The sequence below is a fragment of the Anolis sagrei genome, chromosome 8, assembly GCF_037176765.1.
Source record: "Anolis sagrei isolate rAnoSag1 chromosome 8, rAnoSag1.mat, whole genome shotgun sequence".
Lineage (NCBI taxonomy): Eukaryota > Metazoa > Chordata > Lepidosauria > Squamata > Dactyloidae > Anolis > Anolis sagrei.
Window position 1 is genome coordinate 78,907 of NC_090028.1, and position 21,037 is coordinate 99,943.

Here is a 21,037-nt window from a genome sequence, read left to right on the forward strand (position 1 = left end):
AGGCCGGGGGGGGGGGGGAGTGGGCCGAAGAGGAATACCGAGAGCCTGAATCCCCCCCCCCCTGCACCGCCTTGGTTTGTGGGATGGTTGATTTCCAGCCCCCCAGGCCGGCCCCTCCCTGGTGAGCCCTTGCCGACTTGGGCCAGAGAGGGGCCCGTTGCCGCCCAGGCTTTTCTTTCTGCCAGGAAAGGGAGAGGAGCTTGTTGTCCTCGTCCCAAGACCAACATGCCTGCAGGACAATGGCGATCTCCCAGGCCAGCCCTCCCCAGGGAGGGGCCCTGCTCCCTTTCAAGGGGAACCCCCCCCCCCCCCCACACACACACACACTTGTGGCCCTCCCCGGAACGGGGCCTTCCCATTGGTTGGCCCAGGCTGGTAAACATCAGCTGACCTTCCTCCTCTGGGCCCCTTGCCATCAGGAGAGGGCAGAAGGGCACGGGGGGGGGGGGGCGCCTCTCTTTCCTGGGCCTCTCTTGGTGTGGTTTTGAAATGCATGCAGCAGAACCCCAGCAAAACTAGCTAAAGTGTATGAGGGGAGAAACAACAAATGCTGGAAATGTAAAGAACAGGAGGGAACTCTCTTCCTCATGTGGTGGTGAAGTCCGAACATGAGCCCCCCCCCCCCCCATAAAAGATAGTAACTTATAGTTTTGCTAAGGACAAGGACACCAGACTGGATAATAAGGGTTAAGCCTTGGTCAATTTGCCAAGGACACTCACAACAACAACAAGGACCCTTCCCATGTTAGATACTAGTGTGTACATGTAATCAAGGTTTTCATGCCCTAGGTTGCAGATATAGGAGAAGGTAGCGCGTTTATTACTGAGAAACCCCCCTCCCTCCCTTGACACTTATGTGCTCTCTTGAACTTCTACTGGGACTCTGGTGGGAGGGATAAGTGGGTATGTTTTCTATATTTCTATATTCCTCTCTGTGTATCTGACCTTTTCCTGACCCTTTTGCCCCATTCCCCCTCAATGCACCTTGAGGAAAAGAAATACCTATAGAACTGGAGCCTCCGCTTGCCAGGAAGACATCTCAGATCTAGACTTCATTTTAATATGGCAATCCCAGGGAGAAGCGCAATACAACTTTTGTGACCCTGAGGCAACATCGACTGGGCAGCCAAAATGACCAGTCCCCTGGGCTTGAGGTCCTGCTGTGAAATGCCAGGTCTGAAAATGGCCAAACAGCAGCCATCCCGCCTCAAGGAAGTTGCACCACAAAGCGAGGGGCTCAAGTGTTGTCAAGCCACAGCCCCCCCCCCCCCCCAAAAGTTATAGACCAATAAAGAGACTGCAAGCAAGACACGTGGTTTCCTCTTTATTTCTTAAACATCTTCTACGGATCCAAAGGGTGCGCGATGTCCCAAGCCCTCTTTTTCCCTTGCAATTTTTAGTTTTCTTATTTTGATCCCAGTGTTTTTGTTCCTTATTCTTAAATTTCATTCCACTGTTCATTGATTTGTTTCCCTGGAGGGGGGGGGGGGGCCACAGAGACCCTGGGAAGTGCAATGGGAGGGAGCCTGTGGCCCGGGGTCAGGGGGTCAAGGGGTCAGGGGTCAAGGGGCCCCTCTGGGTGGCTGAGGAATGGGTTCCAGTCGAGAGGAAGCGGAAAAGTCGCTGTGTGTTCTGGGTCGTGATCACGAGGAAGGTACAGAAGCATTTATGTGAAGTCTCTGAAGAAGAAGGAGAAGGAGGAGAAGGAGGAGGAGGAGGAGGAGGAGGAGGAGGGACGTAAGCACTGAGATTCCCCTCACTTGGGGATTTCAACAGCAGCATTGATTCCTCGCCAGATCCAGGCAGGTTCTGCAGGAAGTCCAGGCCTTTGTGGGATTGTGGGGGCCTCTGCCGGTCCGTCTTCAGAGGGGGGGCCCCTCCTCACAGTTCCGCGTGGCCCTCCGGGGCCCCCTTCCCTCCCAGGGCTTCTGCCCAGAGCCCCAGGCGCGGCTCCTTCAGGCCCCGGGACACCCTGCTGCGTCAGGTTCAGCACCAGGTAATGGCCAGCCACGTTGTAGGGGGGCCACTCCAGCAGACCGCCCCCATTGGGGTCCCTGGGGAGGAAGGGAGGAAAGAGAGGAGGGTCAGGCCTAGGAGGGCTCGGTCAAGGTCTCTGTGGAGGAGGATGACGAGGATGGGGGAAGATTGTTTTTGCCCAGCATCTGAATCGGTGCCAATGTAGAGCAGCAACCTGAACAACCTGGCACTCTGGAACTCACTGCCGCAGAGCAGGAGACAGACCCTCAAGGCTTGGAGGAAACAGAGTTACAGCGGGATGAGGACCTTTAGGGGGAAGAGCAGGAGCCGACAATCCCCACCTGGTTCCAGGTAAGAGCAGATGCCACCAGCTGAGAAGATCTCATTGGCTGGCCCAGAAGAGGGCGCCACCAGCGGAAATGGCCTTAGGAAGCAGCATCAAAATAGCAGGTGGCTGGAACAGCTCTTTGCTGGGAGCAACGTCTTGGAAATGTTGATTGACTTGGGGTATGCACTTTTGACTAGCGTGATTGGACTTCATTGCCATATATCTTGGACAGTGGTGAGCTTGTGGGACAGTGACCCTCTTGGTGAGGACTTTTGACTATTCTCCTGCTTGCCTCGTTGCGGACTGCTTGCTGTGTCTGGTTCTGCACTGCCTTTGGTTACAAGATTGGAGAGCGGCTGGCAGGGCTCTGATGGGTCTGGCACATGGCCCCTGAGGCCCCTCCCTGCCAGGTTTTGCAATGTATAGTAATGCAATATAGCTGAGTCATGCACCTTGCTAATGGGCTTCTATTGGAAATGCTGAGTCATGCATTAGCTGTATATAGAACTTCATTTGGGGAATGTGTTCTGGCCTAGTCCAGGTGATTGTGAAGGATGCAATCCTGGGTTTGAGTTGAGTCAATGAGTTGGGAAACAAGCAGGTGATTGCTATGTGGTAAATGAATTGTATATAAGGAAGTCATGTACAGTGTATATTTCTCCTTGGCTGTGATGTTATTCGTCAAAGGCTATATGTAATTAAAAGAACCTGTCTGCTAAGACAAGATATAACTGTATGCTGTGGTAAGTTTGTAGTGTCATCTAGATTGGAGGGGGAAACAATAGTAAAAACCGACAATGGCCGGGCATGTGCTCAAGTGTCTGTAAAAGTGTTCCAGAGTGACTGCAGGCTGTGGGAGCAGTTGACTGAAGAGAGCTGTGCAGGAAGAAGCTACTAGAAAGCCCTGAAGTTGTGCAACTGATCTGCTGCTGAATTGTGAAATTAATCTCAACACTCCCCCTAGGGCCCCGCCCCTTCCTCTTTGGAGATACATGTATGTAGGAATTAAGAGAATAACATCCTCAGGCATCATGTGTTACAAAGAAACACCAGATCATAAAAGGTAAGACAAACAAGCCTAGAGAGTAAAGCACGTTCTGCTCAAGATGCAATGCTTGGGGTCTAGTCAAAATCATGAGAGCAGAGAAGATGTTTTGTGAGTCACCAGGAAAGAAGGAGAAGGACGCCTCCTGGTTACAACATGGACACTTCCCGCCCCAAATGCCCTTCTCACCCGTGACGGGCAAAGTTGGCCCAGGAGCGCATCAGGGCCCCGGCTGAGCTGCTCCTCCTCCGCAGTGGCCTCATCTGCAAAGAGAGAGAGAGAGAGAGAGAGAGAGAGGCCTGCATGGCGCACCGTAGAGTCTGAGCATGCACAGAGGGCCAGAGGTGGAGGAGGAAGTCGTGGCGCCACCAGAATCCCCCTGCCCCCCATTGCCCTTCCTGAGGGCCATTCTGGGGCCCCTCTGCCTTCTCCTCCTCCCCCTCCTCCTCACCCCCGCAGGCGGATGTCCCCCGTGAGGAACGGCCCCCCGAAGATGAAGCTGATCTCGTCCCCGTGGTCTGCCTTCACAAAGGGGGGTTTGGTGTCGTGGTACAAACTGGGCCGGTGCTGATACTCAAAGAAGTAGACGGGGGCCCCCGACTCTGAAAGAGAGGAGCAAAGGGAGGGGAGCAGGGGAGGGTTTTCCTGCACTCACTCCAAAGAGCATAACCCCTGCCCCCCCCCCCCCCACCCTTAGATCAGGCCTGAGCAAAGGCCGCAGCCAGGAAGCCCCTGCCTGGGGACCACAGAGGCCTAGAGCGCGGAGCAGAGAGGAAGGCAGAGGCAGTGGACTGGTGCAGTGGGGTGGTTCCAGAGCCAGGCCTGGAACCAAGGGGGGGGGGGGGGTTGGAGCAAGAAGGAAGAAAGGAAAGGGAAAAGAAGGGAAGAAGAACAGAGTGGCCCTGACCTTTGTGGTAGTTGATGGTCCTGATGGTGGGGATCACTAGGAAGCCGTCTCCCATCAGGTCCAGGAACCCGTCCCGGAGCGCATCCGTGTCATCCGTGTCCCCAAGGTAGGCCTCCAGGAGCATCGGCAAAGCCCCGAGGGGGATGCCCTGCAGGAGGAGGAGGAAGAGGAAGAGGAAGAGGAAGAAGGGCAAACGTCAGCCCTCCAGGTGTTTTGGACTTCAACCCCCACAATTCCTAACAACCTGTTGTGGCTGAGCTAGTTTCTGACGATGAGGTTGAGTTTCAGCTTCCTGGCTCTTTGTCTGTGCCTCAAATCTCGGAGCCTGCGTCCGAGGCTCTCTCAGACAGGGCTGTGCCAACACAGCCGTTTTCACCAGAAAGGAATTTTAATGAAGAGAATAGCAGCCAGGTGCCTTCCCACGATGATGATATCGAAAGTAATGATAAGGATTTGACCCAGGCATGTAGCCGGGGGGGGGGGGGGGCTTGAGGGGCTTGAGCCCCCCCCCCCCCAAATTCTCATGGTGGTTCACGAAAAGGCCTTACTGGTGCATTATTTAAACTGTTATGTTTATCCATATCATGATCTGATCATCATAATCAATATATCCCATATGCATGGGGGTATTGGGGTAATGATACAAAAGGTTTGCTAAGCTAGACCCTCTTTCACTCAGACTCAGCCCCCCCGAAACCCCCCCTGAAATTTTTTTAGCCCCCCCCCCCCAAATGAAATCCTGGCTACGGGCCTGATTTGACCCGAGAAGCTCGCCTTGATCTCCAGGTCAGGCGCAGTTCACGTCTGGCAAGCAGGCGGGAGGCTAGCTCGGTGAAAGGTCATTGCAATGCTTTTATGATGCTGAGAGCCTAATGTTTTGATGTTTGGAACTTTGCATTACTTATTCTTTCTTTTGACTTGGATTCTTTCTTCAATAAACTATAAAACTACAGCTCTTGTGTGGTGGTGTTTGGAAGCAAGGGGAAGCCTACTCTGAGTTGCAACACAACCTACCAGCCACGACTGATCCACAGGCTGGAACTACTGCAAACCAAGCCCAACTTGGGGGGGGGGGAGCAGTTACTTACCCATTTAGGAAAGAAGGCTTCTGCGACGGCGAGGATCTTCTCCCGGCTCCCCAGGTCCATTAGTTCAGGAATTGTCTGCCCGAAAAAGGAACAAGGAAGCATGAGAACTCAGGCCACCGTCCCACCGAGACCCCCCCCCCCCCCACAGCCCCCCACAGCCCCTTGGTGCCAGGAAAAGGGGGCAGGAAGGGAGGGGCCTTACCACGCGCACGTTCCAGCCCATTTCGTGGTTGGTGACCCCGGCCATAAGGGGCACGGCATTGAATTCCTTTCCCGACAGGATCTCTTCCGGAAGCTTCGGCATGAACTCTCCGTCCAGAACCGGCCCAATTTGCTGAACCAAGAGACGGAAACTGGGAGCCGGGCCGAACGTGACAGAACGCTTTTACCTATTTGCATCCTTCTCAGGTGCCTCTCCAAGGCCCCGGCTGTGCTCCTTTTGTCTAGCGGAGACTGGCAGGGTGGGTTTTGGAACAGGCGCATGCCAACTTCAGCCCAGATATCATCAGGAATTGTGGGAGTTGGAGTCCAAAACGCCTGGAAAGGGGGGGGGGGGGCTGAAGCGTGCCTGCTTAGAGGTGAAGCCAGCCCTGCTTCGTGCTCAGTCAGTGGGGCCCACGGGTGGGGGAACGGGGGACTCAGTGGCCAGTGGTCGCCACCCAACCCTCTGGCCTCACAGGTGGACAAGCCCAAGTGGCCCCAGGTGCAGAGAAATGGGGGCCGCTCAAGAGTCAGTGCCACCCTTGTGCTACGGACAACTTTGGACAGAGGCAGCCCAAGAAGAAAGCGATGCCAATGGCTTTGCCTCTGTAATGGCCAGTGGAGACTGGTGACATAGGACCCCTGGCTTGGGCCATGCGGGCACTTCTTGACTCTGCACTCTGCAAGGAGACAGCGGCCCAAGGGCTCCTTGCAAAGGAGTTCAATGTGCTGCCACCAGCATCACTGCAGGGTTTGACCCTCCTGGTCTGTGACCATCATAATAACACTCATTTGCACCCAGATCTTGCCCAGGAGCCCCCACCCCCAAAAAAGAGAGAGGAAGGGCGGCCCGCTGTGCCCTCCAAGGGAGTCACTCACCAGAGAGAAAATCTCCTCCGCCGTCAGCTCCTCGGCGCTCTTTGCCCGGAGGCAGGCCACCATGGCCTCCGAAGTGGACGTGGTGCAGCCAAGGCCTCGGGCCAACCTCTGCAGTTGGGACAGGGAAAGCCACCGGCATTAGTCCCGCCCTCCGTGGAGACCCCTTTCCCCACCAGGCCCCTCCCTCAGAAAAGGTCCGGGGGGGGGGGCAACAAAGAATTATAGACCTTAAGGGTCTTCCCAATCAACCCCCTTCTTTCTGCCATGCAGGAAAGGCACAATCAAAGCACCCCTGGCAGATGGCCCTCCTGCCTCTGCATAATAATAACCATAGAATCCTAGAGTTGGAAGGGACCCCAGTGACCATCCAATCCAACTCCCATTCATCTTCATGCAGGAAAAGCACCATCAAAGTACACCTGGCAGATGCTCCTCTGCTTTATTATTGTTGTTGTTATTGTTGTTATTATTGTTATTATTGTTATTATTATTATTATTATTATTATTATTATTATTATTATTATTGAATCCTAGAGTTGGAAGGGACCTCAGTGAACATCCAGTCCAACTCCCATCTACCTTCATGCAGGAAAAGCACCATCAAAGTACATTTGGCAGATGGGCCTCCATACTCTGCTTTATTATTGTTGTTGTTGTTATTGTTGTTATTATGGAATCCTAGAGTTGGCAGGGACCCCAGTGACCATCCAATTCACCCCCTCCTTCTATGCAGGAAAAGCACCATCAACCCCCCCCCCCCCCCCCCCCACAGATGGCCATCCAGCCTCTGCTTAAAAGCTTCCAAGGAAGGAGCTTCCTGAGGCAAAGAGTTCCACTGCTGAACAGCTCTTCTTACAATAAATACGTTTCCCCCCACATTCAGTGCAATCTCCTTTCCTGGGATTTGAACCCATGTCTCCATTGCGTCCTAGTTCCCAGGGCAGCGGAAATGAAGCCCCGCTCCCTCTTCCTTAGGACAGCCTTTCCCATATTTCCACACGGCTCCTCTCAACCTTCCCTCTACAGGCCACACGTCAGCAAAAGGGAAAGGCACTGAAGCGCCTTGGGCCCAAAGCGAAGCCAGTGGCTGGGCAGTTGGAGGCACGGTCAGTGGAGAGTGTCCAGACCCACCTCTGCGCTCGGCCGAGGGTCAGCACGGAAGGCCCCCGGGAGGAGGGCGATGCCGCTGTGGAGGATGGCGCCCTGGAACAAGCCCTTGGACATCGGAGACAAGACCTGAACAGCATTGGGGGGAAGGCGCCTGTGAGACCCCCAACCAAAGCGGGTCAAGGCCTCCGATGGAGGGAGGGATCTGGTGCCAGGCTCTTGTGAAGGAAGGAAGGAAGGAGGCTGCCAGGATCCCAGGCTCACAAAGGCCGCCCCACCACCATCTCCATCACCACCACCACCATCATCCTTGCCTTCCTTCAGAGGGATCCCTCCCCCCCCCCATTTCCCTTCCCTCAAGTGGGACTCACGTGGCTGGAGACGCAGAAGGACCCTCCGGAGAGGCCGAAGATGGTCACGCGCCCCGGGTCTCCGCCGAAGGCCTCGATGTTCTCCTGGACCCAGCGGAGAGCGGCCACCTGGTCCAGCAAGGCCCAGTTCCCTCGGGCGCTGGCGTCCCCGGTGCTGCAGGCAGAAGAAGGAGGAGGGGCTGCCAGGATTTAATTAAGGCATTTGTGCGTTTTAAATGTAATTCCGGTATTGCCAATATGGATGCCACTTAGAATGAAAAGCTATGCTGAAATGTTTATGTTGAGGCTGTGATTGAGTGACCTTAAGAGAAGCTCTCTGCTGCTGCTGCTGCTGAGAACATTTAGGGAGTGACCGCTTGGAGCAGAAGCGCTAAGCAGCGGCAAAGAACTGTTTTGACTTTCCGTTTTCCTGTGTCATCCTGTGTGTCACTCGCTGAAGATGGATGTGCTTTTGCTCTGTGCTTAGTAAACTGAGTTTTCCTTGTAACCTGGCATCTCCAGAGTCCATGATTTTACAGAGCTGTATCTGGTGTATCTAGCATTTGCTTCTGTGAAGTTGCGCCTTAGCTTGACAGGGGCGAAATGCCTGAGCGATGGGTTCGGAGGCAAGGCTTACATCACCCATCGAGGCTTACATCACCCTTTTTGGCCTTGGGCAGGCCACACTCTCTCAGCTCCAACCTCAGAATAGGTTTGCCACAGGGCTGCAATGAGCCAGAAAAGACATGAAGATGCACAATCACAACCTCTGGAAGCAGAGCGACTCAGAAGCCATGTTTCGGGTTGTGCCGATGTGCCACCGAGGCTCCAAAGGCCGCAGGGCCTGCTTGCTCCAAGAGGGCTTGCCCCCCGGGAATGGTGGCTATGGGTCCAGCAGCCATTACAATGGAAGGAGAGCTGCCGGGCTGGAAACAGGAATGGATTGGGGGGATTCGGGCCCAAGGGGCTTCCAAGCTGGCAGCCACTGACTACAGACTGGGAAATGAGGTTGGGTCTCAATGGCCCCCAAACACAGCTCCCAGAATGCCATGGGGCTGACAAGGTCAGTTAAAGTGGGCTCATCGGACTGCAACTCAAGGGTGAAAGGGAGCCTTTGCTCGGCCAAGGGAAAGGTCACTCTGCCTGTGGTGTTTCTCCAGAGCCAGGAAGGTGGGCCACTCTTGCTTTGCCCTACTGAGTGGCCCTTGGAGGCCTTTCCTCGCTGCTTGAAAAACCTGCCTGACCAGAGGCCGGAATGGGGTCAAGAGGTGGACGCAGGCAAGGGGAGAGGAGGGGGTAGGAGGCAGGAGATCTTGGAGGCCTCCTCTTAGTATTTATTTATTATTTATGAACTTTATTTATACCCCGCTAACATCTCCCGAAGGACTCGGTGCAGCTTACAAGAGGCCAAGGCCAACACATCAATAAAACAACAGTATAACAAATACAAATTCCTCTCCCCACTCCCCCCGTGGAATACTGCATTTACTTGCATCTAGCACTTTTTTTTTTTTGCTAAATCACCTTCCCAAAATTAGAGTGAGCACTAGATTTGCATCATACGGTTGGTCACCTTAGAGTTGAGCCAAAGCCAAAGGGGGAAATGCACCAGGAGCATCTCTTTGAGGGACGTCACCTCTCATTTAATGGCCTTGGCTAAATGCTGTGCCATCCTGGGATTTGCAGTTCCGTGAGGCACCAGCCTTCTTTTGCAGAGGAGGCTCGAGGCCTTATTTATTTATTTATTTATTTATTTATTTATTTATTTGGGGTTCTTTTACCCCGCCCTTCTCACCCCGAAGGGGACCCAGGGCGGCTTACACTTGTCAAACTACATCCCCCATGATTCCATAGCATTGCACCAAGGCGGTTAAAGAGGATTCATTCTACCGCAGAGACGCACCCCAAGGTTTTCCTTTCCATCACGGGAAGCCTTGGTGCCCCAACACAATTGTTTTTAAAGGAAGAATTCCAAGCAGGGAGACACTGTCATGGGCACACAACAAAGAGGCGCCTTTTGTGGCTGCGCATTATGTTCGCCAGCAAATGCCTTGGAGGCTGATGGGGTCCAACAAGTGCCACCACCCCCCTCCCCCCGCTCCAAAGGGCGTATGCCACACCCTTCCAGGCAAAGTGGCCTCACCTGAAGAAGCCCAGGATGCCCAGCCGGTACTGGAGGGTGACCACCAGCACCTCTCCGTAGGCCGCCAGGGCCGATCCATCATAGCGGGAAGACGTGCCGAAGACAAAGTTGCCCCCGTGGATGAAGACCATCACCTGCCAGAGAGAAGGGGTGTGGGCAGTTTGCATGGTTGAGAGACAGCACCATAGGGAGACCACAGAGGGGGTGGGAGGGGGTGGGGGGTGGCTGTGGGGGCGCCTGAGCTGTGGGTCCAGGTTGGCCTCTGCATTGTTATCACAATCATTATTGTTGTTACTGTTACAAAGCGCCCGCTGGCTCTCCTGAATAGGCCCAGCACCTTTCCACCTACTTCTAAGGAGGCTGTTCAGGTCCTGAACCGGTGCTTGGCTGCTGTGTCGGACTGGATGAGGGTGAACAAATTGAAGTTGAATCCAGACAAGACAGAGGCACTCCTGGTCAGTCGAAAGGCCGAACGGGGCATAGGGTTACAGCCTGTGTTGGACGGGGTTACACTCCCCCTGAAGACGCAGGTTCGCAGCTTGGGTGTGACCCTGGATTCATCGCTGAGCCTGGAGCCTCAGGTCTCAGCGGTGGCCAGGGGAGCATTTGCACAGCTTCGGCTCGTGCGCCAGCTGCGCCCGTACCTCGGGAAGTCGGACTTGGCCACGGTAGTCCACGCTCTGGTCACATCCCGCATAGATTACTGCAACGCGCTCTACGTGGGGCTGCCCTTGAAGACTGCCCGGAAGCTCCAGATGGTCCAGCGCTCGGCAGCCAGGTTGCTAACAGGAGCAGCTCTCAGGGAGCATACCACTCCTCTGTTGAGCCAGCTCCACTGGCTGCCAATTCCCTACCGGGCACAATTCAAGGTGCTGGCATTAGCCTACAAAGCCCTAAACGGTTCCGGCCCCACCTACCTCTCCGAACGCATCTCCTCCTATGAACCGACACGGACATTAAGATCGTCCGGGGAGGCCCTGCTCTCGGTTCCGCCTGCGTCACAGGCACGGTTGGCGGGAACGAGAGACAGGGCCTTCTCGGTGGTGGCCCCTCGGTTATGGAATGCCCTACCAAGCGACATCAGACAGGCCCCTTCGTTGCTGGCATTTAGGAAGAAGCTCAAAACCTGGCTTTTTGAGCAAGCGTTTGGCTAATCAGCGCAATTGTACACAGAATGACGGTAAACTGAACATAGGAACGGTATAAGGATATGAGACTGGATCTTGGTTGCGATCGAGGCACTGTATGAATGGTTGTGTGTTTGTTATTGGGTATGCTGTGTTTTAATTGTTATTGTTGTGGTAATTAATATTGTGTAAACCGCATTGAGTCACCTATTATAGGTTGAGAAACGCGGTATAGAAATAAAGCAAATAAATAAATAAATAAATTGGACAGCTCCTCCCATGCTCAGATTGGAAGCAAGGGACTGACTTCCTTAGGACACCCTTTCTTTGGCTTTCCTCTTCCCCTTCTCTTCCTCTTCTCCTCTAACTCTCCTTCACTTGCTTGTCTGCAAAGGAATGCTGAATGGGAGGAACTGGGCCCTGCGGACTTTATCCTTATGGGAAGGCGTTTTGTCCAGGCGCTGCTGTCCAAGCCATTGTCTTCATCGGCTTCTCAATCGCCTCATTTGGTTTAGATGACCCCTGGATCTTGCCCAGGTCCTGTTTTCCGCTTCATGGCTTCGCTTGCCTTTGGAGTCCAGAGTTCATCCGGCGGTCAAGGGATTCTGGCCAGGGCAGCGCACAGGATTCCAGCCGCAGAAGCATCGACGATGGCCCTTTGCCCTCCTCTCTGCCTTGTGTTGCAAGACCGGCTTCCCTTTCCTGCCTTTTCTATCTCTCAGAAAGCCAGTTTGAAGGGAATCTCCCAGAGCCTTACTATTATTATTATTCTTTAACAGTAATAATTAAATTTTAATTGCTACCTGCTTCTCCTCAGGACTTGAGGCCGGGCGCAACATAGTTCAAGTACACAGAAACATCAGAGCATTAAAACACATTGGTGAAAAGAAACACATGCTGATGACAATGTAAATTTACATCAGGCCTGGGCCAACTTGGGCCCTCCCTCCAGGTGTTTTGCACTGCAACTCCCACAATTCCTAAGGGACTACCGGCTGTAAGGAATTGTGAGAGTTGCAGTCCAAAACACCTGGAGGGAGGGCCAAAGTTGGCCATGGCCTGGTTTAGATTCATAGCATAAAACTGACTTTGTAACTGATGCTTCGCCAAGCCCAATTGAACCTTTCTGCACCATTCAGTCCCATGGCCTTATTGTTGACATGGGTGAGCTGCGCAGTATTAAAAAACTCTAAAACTCTAACAGCACAAGAGAGAGGAAACAAACAAGGACATCTAATCACCTCTCAACAAAAGATTGCCCCAGACACTGCCAGGCAATCAAATGCTAATCAAGGTGGTCAGTTGATTCAAGATGCAAGGAAGGCAAGAGCCGGGCGTTGCTGCTTACCGGGAGCCTGTCCGCCTGGCTTGCCGGAGCGTAAATGTTCATGTACAGACAGTCCTCCGAGGTCCGGAAGGGCGGGTGCTTCTCCTTCCACCTTTGAGCCACTCCTCGGAGGGTCTCCAGCTTCTGGGGGCAACTGGGCAAAGCGCAAGGAGAGGCGTGGGCTTATTTGTGTGTGTGTGTATACAAAATGACAATAACTAGCCAAACAGATCTATTAGAGCATCCTGACCCTGACCCTCCTTCCTCTCACCACCCATGACTTTGCCACTGCGCCCTGTGAACCTCACGCCTGATAACAATAACCCTGATTTATTTATTTACAGTATTTTTATTCCTCCCTTCTCACCTGGCAGGGGACTCAGGGCGGATCACAGTGTACACATATATGGCAAACATTCCATGCCAATTTGACATACAACATATACAGACATACACAGAGGCTGTTTAACTTTTTCTGGCTGCCAGGGGAGCTGTCGCTTTCCTCGTCCATCTGTGACGCTGATGAAGCACTTCCGCATTCCCCGCATGCTTCCCCGCTGGAATGCTTTGCTGGAGTCTTTTTATGGCCTCATAAATCAGTTAATTTAGCCTCCCCACACTTTAAGGTGGTACCTTATTTTCCTACTTGACAGATGCAACTGTCTTTTGGGTTGCAAAGGTCGACAACAGGCTACACAATTGGTCGGAAACCCACTCCAACCCGGGCTGGCTTCGAACTCATGACCTTTTGGCCAGAGTGATCTTAATGCAGCTGACACTCAGCCAGCTGCACAATCCCACAATCCTTATGCGACTACTTTAGTACATTCCCTTGCGGCTACTTCGAAATCTACATTTGTCTTTCTTTCTGGATATTCAAATGCCAGCCTCCGATTTTTACATACAAGGATATAAAAACCTATGGCTGTTGTTATTACTATGATTCAGAGGCCTTCCTTACACTGGCGCGTAGGCCGTGGCATCGCGGACGCCCTCCCAAGGCAGGGGGGGCTGCGGGGGGGCGAAGCGGAGGGCGCCGGTGGGGGGCCGGGCAAAGGGCACCCCCAGGAAGGCACGCACGCCCCTCGTGGAGCCCCTCACCGGAGGCGCCTCTCGCCCGCGCAGCCGGCCGAACCGGGTGGCCACCTCCAGGAAGGCCCCGTCTGCACCACCTGCGCAAGAGGGACACAGAAAGCAATCAGCGTCAGATCCAGGCTGCTCACCTTTCACCTTCCTATCATACGCAATGTGCAGCTTCTGGTTTTTTGGTCACCTCTGAGCACCCAGTTGCAACTCTGGATTCCTGGCTATAATTGTGCAGTGCGAAAGGGAGACTCCGGGAAGACCCCCCCCCCCCCCCACTCTGCACCACCTGCGCAAGAGGGACACGCAACCAGGGCCAGGGCCAAGCCCACCTCTGCATTCGGGACAACCAGCAGGTGCGGCAGGAGAAGGAGAAAACAAGAAATCAAAGAGGGAATTAGTATTATTATTGCTTGTATTGTTGTGTTTGGGCTTGGCCTCATGTAAGCTGCACCGAGTCCCTTGGGGAGATGGGAGCAGGGTGCAAATAAAGTGTTGTTATTATTATTATTATTATTATTATTATTATTATTATTATTATGATCATCTGGTTTATTTAATGCTTGGCCCATGGGTCTTTCACATCCAGAACAAACAAGGAAGCACATATCAACCCAATTATACAATTATCAAATACCGAACAACGCAACATCACTATTTATTTATTTATTTATTTATTTATTTATTGACAGCTTTTCTCTTCCGCCCTTCTCCTCACCCCGCAGGGGACTCAGGGCGGATTACAGTGTACACATATATGACAAACATTCAATGCCAATTGACATACAACGTATACAGACATACACAGAGGCTATTTAACTTTTTCTGGCCGCCAGGGGAGCTGTCGCTTTCATCGTCCATCTGCGACACTGATGAAGCACTTCCGCATTCCCCGCATGCTTTTTTGCTGGAGTCTTTTTTATGGCCTCGTAAATTAGTTAATTTAGCCTCCCCACACTTTAAGGTGGTACCTAATTTTCCTACTTGACAGATGCAACTGTCTTTCGGGTTGCAAAGGTCAACAACAAGCTACACAATTGGTCGGAAGCTCACACTGACCCGGGCTGGCTTCAAACTCATGACCTTTTGGCCAGAGTGATCTTAATGCAGCTGACACTCAGCCAGCTGCGCCACAATCCTGGTGCACTAAAAGTACTGCATAACCAAACCCTTCCATCATTAGAAGCAATCTACAAATATACAAACATTTAAGAATCCAAAGAGTCAATCAGAGTAAGGAGAAAGGAGAAGGACTTGTCTGGGGAAGGAGGCTCCAGGAAACACAGACAGACAGACTGACAGACAGGACAACAGAAGGGCCCCACCTTCACATTTTGTTTGTGATGATAGTGATGCCTTCTGCTCAGCAATTCTGTCCTATCCGTTTCTGGGCCAGAGGGACTGTCCGGAGCAGGCCGGGGCCAACTTGGGCCCTCTCTCCCTCCCTCCCTCCCTCCATGTGTTTTGGACCTCAATTCCCACAATGACCCTGAAGTGCTGGTAGGAAGGCTGTTAGCGATTGTGCAAGGTTGTCCAAAACACCTGGGCAAAGGGCCGAAGTTGGCCCAGGCCGGCCCCAGAGGGCTGGCCCAAAGGAGGCCAAAGCATTGCAGGGGGACAGGCCAGGGCCTGTGTCCGTTGGCCCCCACTGCCTCCTTCCCCCCTCCCCCCTCTCTCCCTCCTTACCTTCGCCCTGGGCCCCCCAGGGGCCACTCAGGGCCCACAGGGCGGCCAGCCAGAGCCCCACAGCCATGCTCTCCCTTGCTCTCTCTCTCTGCCTCTCTCTCTCTCTCTCTGCCCTTGGCTTTATAGGGCCCTGGGGAGGAGAATCATTAACTCAGCCCAGGGAGGGAGAGGTCTGGAAGATGGGCAGAAGGAAGGAAGGAGGGAAGGAAGGAAGGAGGGAAGGAAGGAAGGAGGGAAGGAAGCAGGGAAGGAAGCAGGCCAAAGGTCCCGAGAGGGAAGGAAGGATCCGAGAGTGAAGCCGCCCTCCAAAGAGGCCTCTGTGTGTGTGTTGCCTTCATTGCAAATATTTAAAAGCCCCTCTCAATCATTGACAGCCGGCTGGGAAAATGGTCCCAACAGAAGTCTATCCGTGCTTCTTCTGCCAGAGGGAAGCCCCCCCCCCCCCCCCCACGCTCCCTTCTCCAAGCAAGGGTCACCCACTGGCGGCAAGAGAGCGCTCTCCTTTGATCTCTATGACCTCTCGTGCCCAAAGGGTTTGGAAACACAAATGCCAGGGTCAGAAGCCACGATGCACTCTGCACAATCTGGCCTCTGAGCTCCACTACTCATTATTCTTCGACTGCCTCCAGGCAGCAACAGCCAGGCCACCCTTATTCAGATCGCCTTACAGGAACATGAAAAAAAATTCCAATTATTACAAGTCCCAGAATCCCTGTCTATAGAGAAAACCTTGCTTGCCAAGGGCTGCTGCTGATAGAGAAAGCATAATTATTCTCTGTGTTCCTTGTTCAGTCAGACACAAGCAGACGCACTCCCACACTCCCACACTCCCTACAATTCTTTCAGCCATGGACAATCAACTTGCAGATAGATAAGCCACAGCTCATGCTGTGTGTTAGAAACAGAAGAACCAATCAGAAGTCGCTTGCGTGTTGTTTTTTCAAGTTTGATTATAAAAACATGGTTAAGTGCGCCACAAAGGGTGAATAGTTTTTTGTTCTTTGACCGGGATGGTCAACGGCTATTCATCTCATGTTGATCAACTTGAAATAAAAGCCTTGTTGAAAAGCCTCATGGGAATCTCACCCCCTCCCTGCCCTCTGGGCCGGTCACCCTCAATTCCCAGTCTCTAACTGCCTCACTGGTTCACTTTGCAGCCTGATGGCTACGCAATGCTATTCAAACTGGCGAATTGCAGCATGCGCACTTGCTCTCATGGACGAGGGTTCTTGGACACTATTCCACAGATATGTGTGTGTGTGTGTGTGTGTGTGTGCATTCCACTTGCTTTATCGCCATTAGATCATAGAATCATCAAATCCTAGAGTTGGAAGAGATCTCCTGGGCCTTCATCCAGTCCAACCCCATTCTGCCAAGAAGCAGGAAAATCACGTTCAAATCACCCAGGACAGATGGCCATCCAGCCTCTGTTTTAAAGCCTCCAAAGAAGCCTCCACCACATTCCCTCTGGTGCAGAGAGTTCCACTGCTGAACGGCTCTCACAGTCAGGAAGTTCTTCCTCATGTTCAGGTGGAATCTCCTTTCTTGTAGTTTGAAGCCATTGTTCCCTTGCGTCCTAGTCTCCAGGGAAGCAGAGAACAAGCTTGCTCCCTCCTCCTCCCTGAGGCTTCCTCTCACATATTGATACATGGCCTTCATCATGTCTCCTCTCAGCCTTCTCTTCTTCAGGCTAAACATGCCCAGCTCCTTAAGCCGCTCCTCATAGGGCTTGTTCTCCATGTTGTCCCCCCAGGCGGCAGGATCTCCCGCCTTCAAGCTGGTCTGAACCGCAGCAGGGAGTTCCGCAGTTCCGGAGAGCCAAGTTGGGCCTGACTGATGGAATGTGCCCCAGCGAGCAGCTCAAGCTAAACTCAAGGCTGCAAGAAGCCTTTCTTTCACTTTCCCCTCTCCCTCTCTTTGTAACAAAGCCCCTAATAAAACACTTAAGATTTGAAACTTTAAATCCTTTCCGCTTGATACTTTGTGTCCTTTACTGACTGAAACTTTTCTAACAAAAAATAAACCTTTTTCTGAGCTCTGGGGAGCCGTGAGCTCACCGGGGATGCCTTCCCGGCCTCCCCGGGGCCCCAAATCTGCGTTAGTTAAAACCGCGGATACGGAGGTTTTCCTAATGGGCCCCCTTATCCGCCAAAACAACAACATGGCGGATCGGCCCCGTTCAAATTTCATATTTTTCTGCATTAGATTCTAAGACTAACTGCCATCTTGGTTTTCTCATTTTGGACTCCTGCACCCGGGAAATAATTGTTTTTGTTTAAATATTAAATCTGGCCGAGTCAACAGCTGATTTTCAAATTTTGCCGGCTTTTCCGGACTGCTGCATCTCGCTCACTGCCGCTCGCTCCTGCATGGCCCCCGCTGCCGGGGACCCACCGCCGTTGTCCAAAAAAGAGCCCTGGGAGAGGAGGGGCGGGCAGGGAGGCCCGATCCTCGGTTGGGAGCGCTAGTTTTACCAAGGACAGAGCAGTGGAACTCAGCTCCCCCTTCAGCTCCAGCTTCTGCTTCAAAGAAGAACCGATCTTCTGTTGGCTAGCCCGGACCCTGGGCTGACCTCCACCTCCAAGCCTCTTCGCCCGGACTTTGGGATTTCCAGTTTTCCTTTTCTCCTTTTTTTATGAAATAAATAAAATATTTTCTTACTGTAATGAACTGGGGTTAGGGGTGGATTGTGGGTTGTAAGAATATGAAATGCCTGTAAGTTAGTGATGCCTATGCCTTGTGATTATGAAATATGTAACCCTTATGAATTCCTCTGTATCCTCACCCCCCTTGACCCTCGCCCCACCAAAAACCGGCGTGACCAGGAACTGCCTGAGGGAAGAGCCCCAGCCTCTTCCTCAATCACCCATTGATTGACTCATCAGCACGGACAATGCTGCTGATCCCCAACCCTAGCCCTCGGAGCAAGGCCAGCGAGGGAACAGGGGTCAGCAGAGCCTCGGAAAAAGAGACTGATTAATTCACCCAGATATTGTTGACCCTCCGGGTGGTCCGATATCGATCTAGCCCATTCAAGTCACTCGCCAGACCCATCAAGGACAGGAAAGCTCTTTGTGTACCAAATATCACCCTTTTCCTGCCCAAGACAAAGCCCGCATTCCAGCAGGCAGGAAATCCAAATCCCATCATCTTTCCCCTTTGTCTGCGGCCGTCCCACCCTCCTCGCTCCTGATTGGTCCAGACTCGGAAGCGAGCGGAGGGCGCTCATTGGCCCTCCTGAGGCGAGGAAACGTTCTGATTGGCTGTAAGCTGAGGCGGGCCGCCAAGCCTCCTCCCAGCTGTTCCAGCCTCAGTCAATCAGCATCAAGCCGGCCGGCAAGGGGCAGCGGGAGTTTCAAACTGCTTTCTTTTGTTCTGTACTGTATAAAAATGCCTGAAATCTTTGTATCTGGATGCTTGTAGAGGAACTATCCCTACAATTGCATCCGACTCAGCTGAATCGCAAAGAAACCTCGATCGCTGGACTTCTTCCGCCTCTGGTGAGCTGATTATATATTAAAAAATATTCTTGCGCTCTTGGATTGGCTTCCGGAAAAATCTCACCAAGGTATCCAGGACTCTTTTTGGTGCAGTCCTAGGGCTCTCCCGTCTGGAGGAGCCCCCTAAAAGAGCTCGATATCATCCAGACCCTTGATCATTTGAGTTGCCCTCCTCTGGACACAGTATTCCAGCTTAGAGTCAATATCTCTCTTGAATTGTGGTGCCCAGAATTGGACACAATATTCCAGGTAACGTGGTCTAACCAAAGCAGAATAGAGCACCGGGGAGGGGGGGGGGGGGAGAGACTTCCCTAGATCTAGACACGAGGCTCCTCTTGATGCAGACCAAAATCTCATTGGCTTTTTTTGCCGCCACATCATTCCTGGCTCATGTTTAACTTGTTGGCCAATTAGGGTTTGGGTTAGATCTTCTGAAGATGACCTTGGCCTCCGCAGCAGGGGGAAGGTCAGGAGAGAATGCTGCTGGAACACTTTATTTATTTGAGACCCTTATATTCTGCCCTTCTCACCCCGACTCAAGGCAGAGCACAACGCATACACCCAGCAAGCATTCCATATCTAGGCTCACCCTGCTACTGCTGGCTCCGGTCATCCGAGGGGTGTGTGTGTCCTGTCCTTGCCCCCTTGCCCTGCCCCAAAGGCTCCGTCCCGCAGCCAGGTCTTGACCCTCTTTCTGAAGGAGAGGGAGGAGGGGGTGCTCTCCTCTCTCCAGGGAGGGAGATACACAGCCGGGGGGCCACCACCGAGAAGCCCCTGTCTCTCTATCTCTCTGGCCCCCAGCCATTGTGCCTGGACCTCCCCCGAGGACCTCAGTCCCGCAAAGGGAAAGACTCTGCGCCAGGACATCAAGTGGCCACGAATAAAAGAGTGAATATTCAGTGCTCATTAAACATACGAACAAACAGATTTGGTTGTACAATTATTTATACCTTAACATTTCATAACCCTCTATCCCCCCCCCCCCATGAACCCCACCCCCTGACCCCACTCTTTGGTAAATTTTTTGAATATTTTTTTTCTTTTTCCCCCTTTTATTTGTTTTGTTTTCTACATACACAATCTATCTAAATCAAAATGTCATGTTCGTTTGTGGGATTAACAGAACTCAAAAACCATTGGACGAATTGACACCAAATTTGGACACAAGACACATAACAACCCAATGAGTGACCTTCACTCAAAAAAATGATTTTGTCATTTGGGAGTTGTAGTTCCTGGGATTTATAGTTCACCTACAATCAAAGAGTATTCTGAACCCCACCAATGATGGAATTGAACCCAACTTGGCACACCGTTCTCCCATGACCAACAGAAAATACTGCAAGGGTTTGGAGGGCAGTGTCCTTTGGTTTTGGAGTTGTCGTTCACCTATATCCAGAGATCACTGTGGACTCAAACAATGATGGATCTGGACCAAACTCTACACCAGGGATCCTCAAACTCAGGGTCAACCTTAGTCTGAAACAACTTCAAAGTACACAACAACGACAACAATCCTATCTCATCAGCCAAAAGCAGGCGCACACTTCCCATTGAAATACTAATAAGCTTATATTTGTTAAAATTGTTCTTCATTTTAATTATTATGTTTTAAGTGTTTTTGCACTACAAATAAGAGATGTGCAGTGTGCATAGGAATTTATTTGGGGGTGGGTTTTTTTTGTTTTTTGCAATTATAACCTGGCCCTCCAACAATGTGAGGGACTGTGACCTGGCCTTCCTTCTGTTTAAAAAGTTTGGGGACCCCTGCTCTACACGAAGACTCAATATGCCCAAATGTGAACACTGGTGGAGTTTGGGGAAAAGTAGAACCTTGACATTTGGGAGTTGTAGTTGCTGGGATGTATAGTTCACCTACAATCACAGAGCATTCTGAACCCCACCAACGATGGAATTGGACCAAACCTCCCACACAGAACCCCCATGTGGGCCACAGCAACGCCTGGCAGGAGACGGCTAATAATAATAATAATAATAACAACAACAAAGTGGCCACGAATAGACACCCCCCGAACACCAGCTCTAGCGTCTCTGCTGTGAAGCCGGTTGTGTGCAACCCGCTCCCTCCCTCCACGCCCCCTGCTGGCCGGCCATTCCGCCGAGCGAGAGGCTCCTCGCCCCGGTTTCCCCCATTGGCGGCGCCTCCTGCCTGAGCCTCCCTCCCTCCCTCCTTCCCTCCCTCCCCGGGCCGGCAGGGGGCGCGCGCGCCGGGCTCCTTCCCTCCTTCCCTCCCCCCTCCCTCCCTGTCCCGTCCTCCGGAAGCGTGTG

General features: G+C 52.5%; 1 pseudogene; it reads right to left on the reverse strand.

Moving 5' to 3' along the window:
- Positions 1–1,469: 1,469 nt before the first annotated feature.
- Positions 1,470–15,486, reverse strand: LOC132782868 (carboxylesterase 5A-like; annotated as a pseudogene).
- Positions 15,487–21,037: the final 5,551 nt, after the last annotated feature.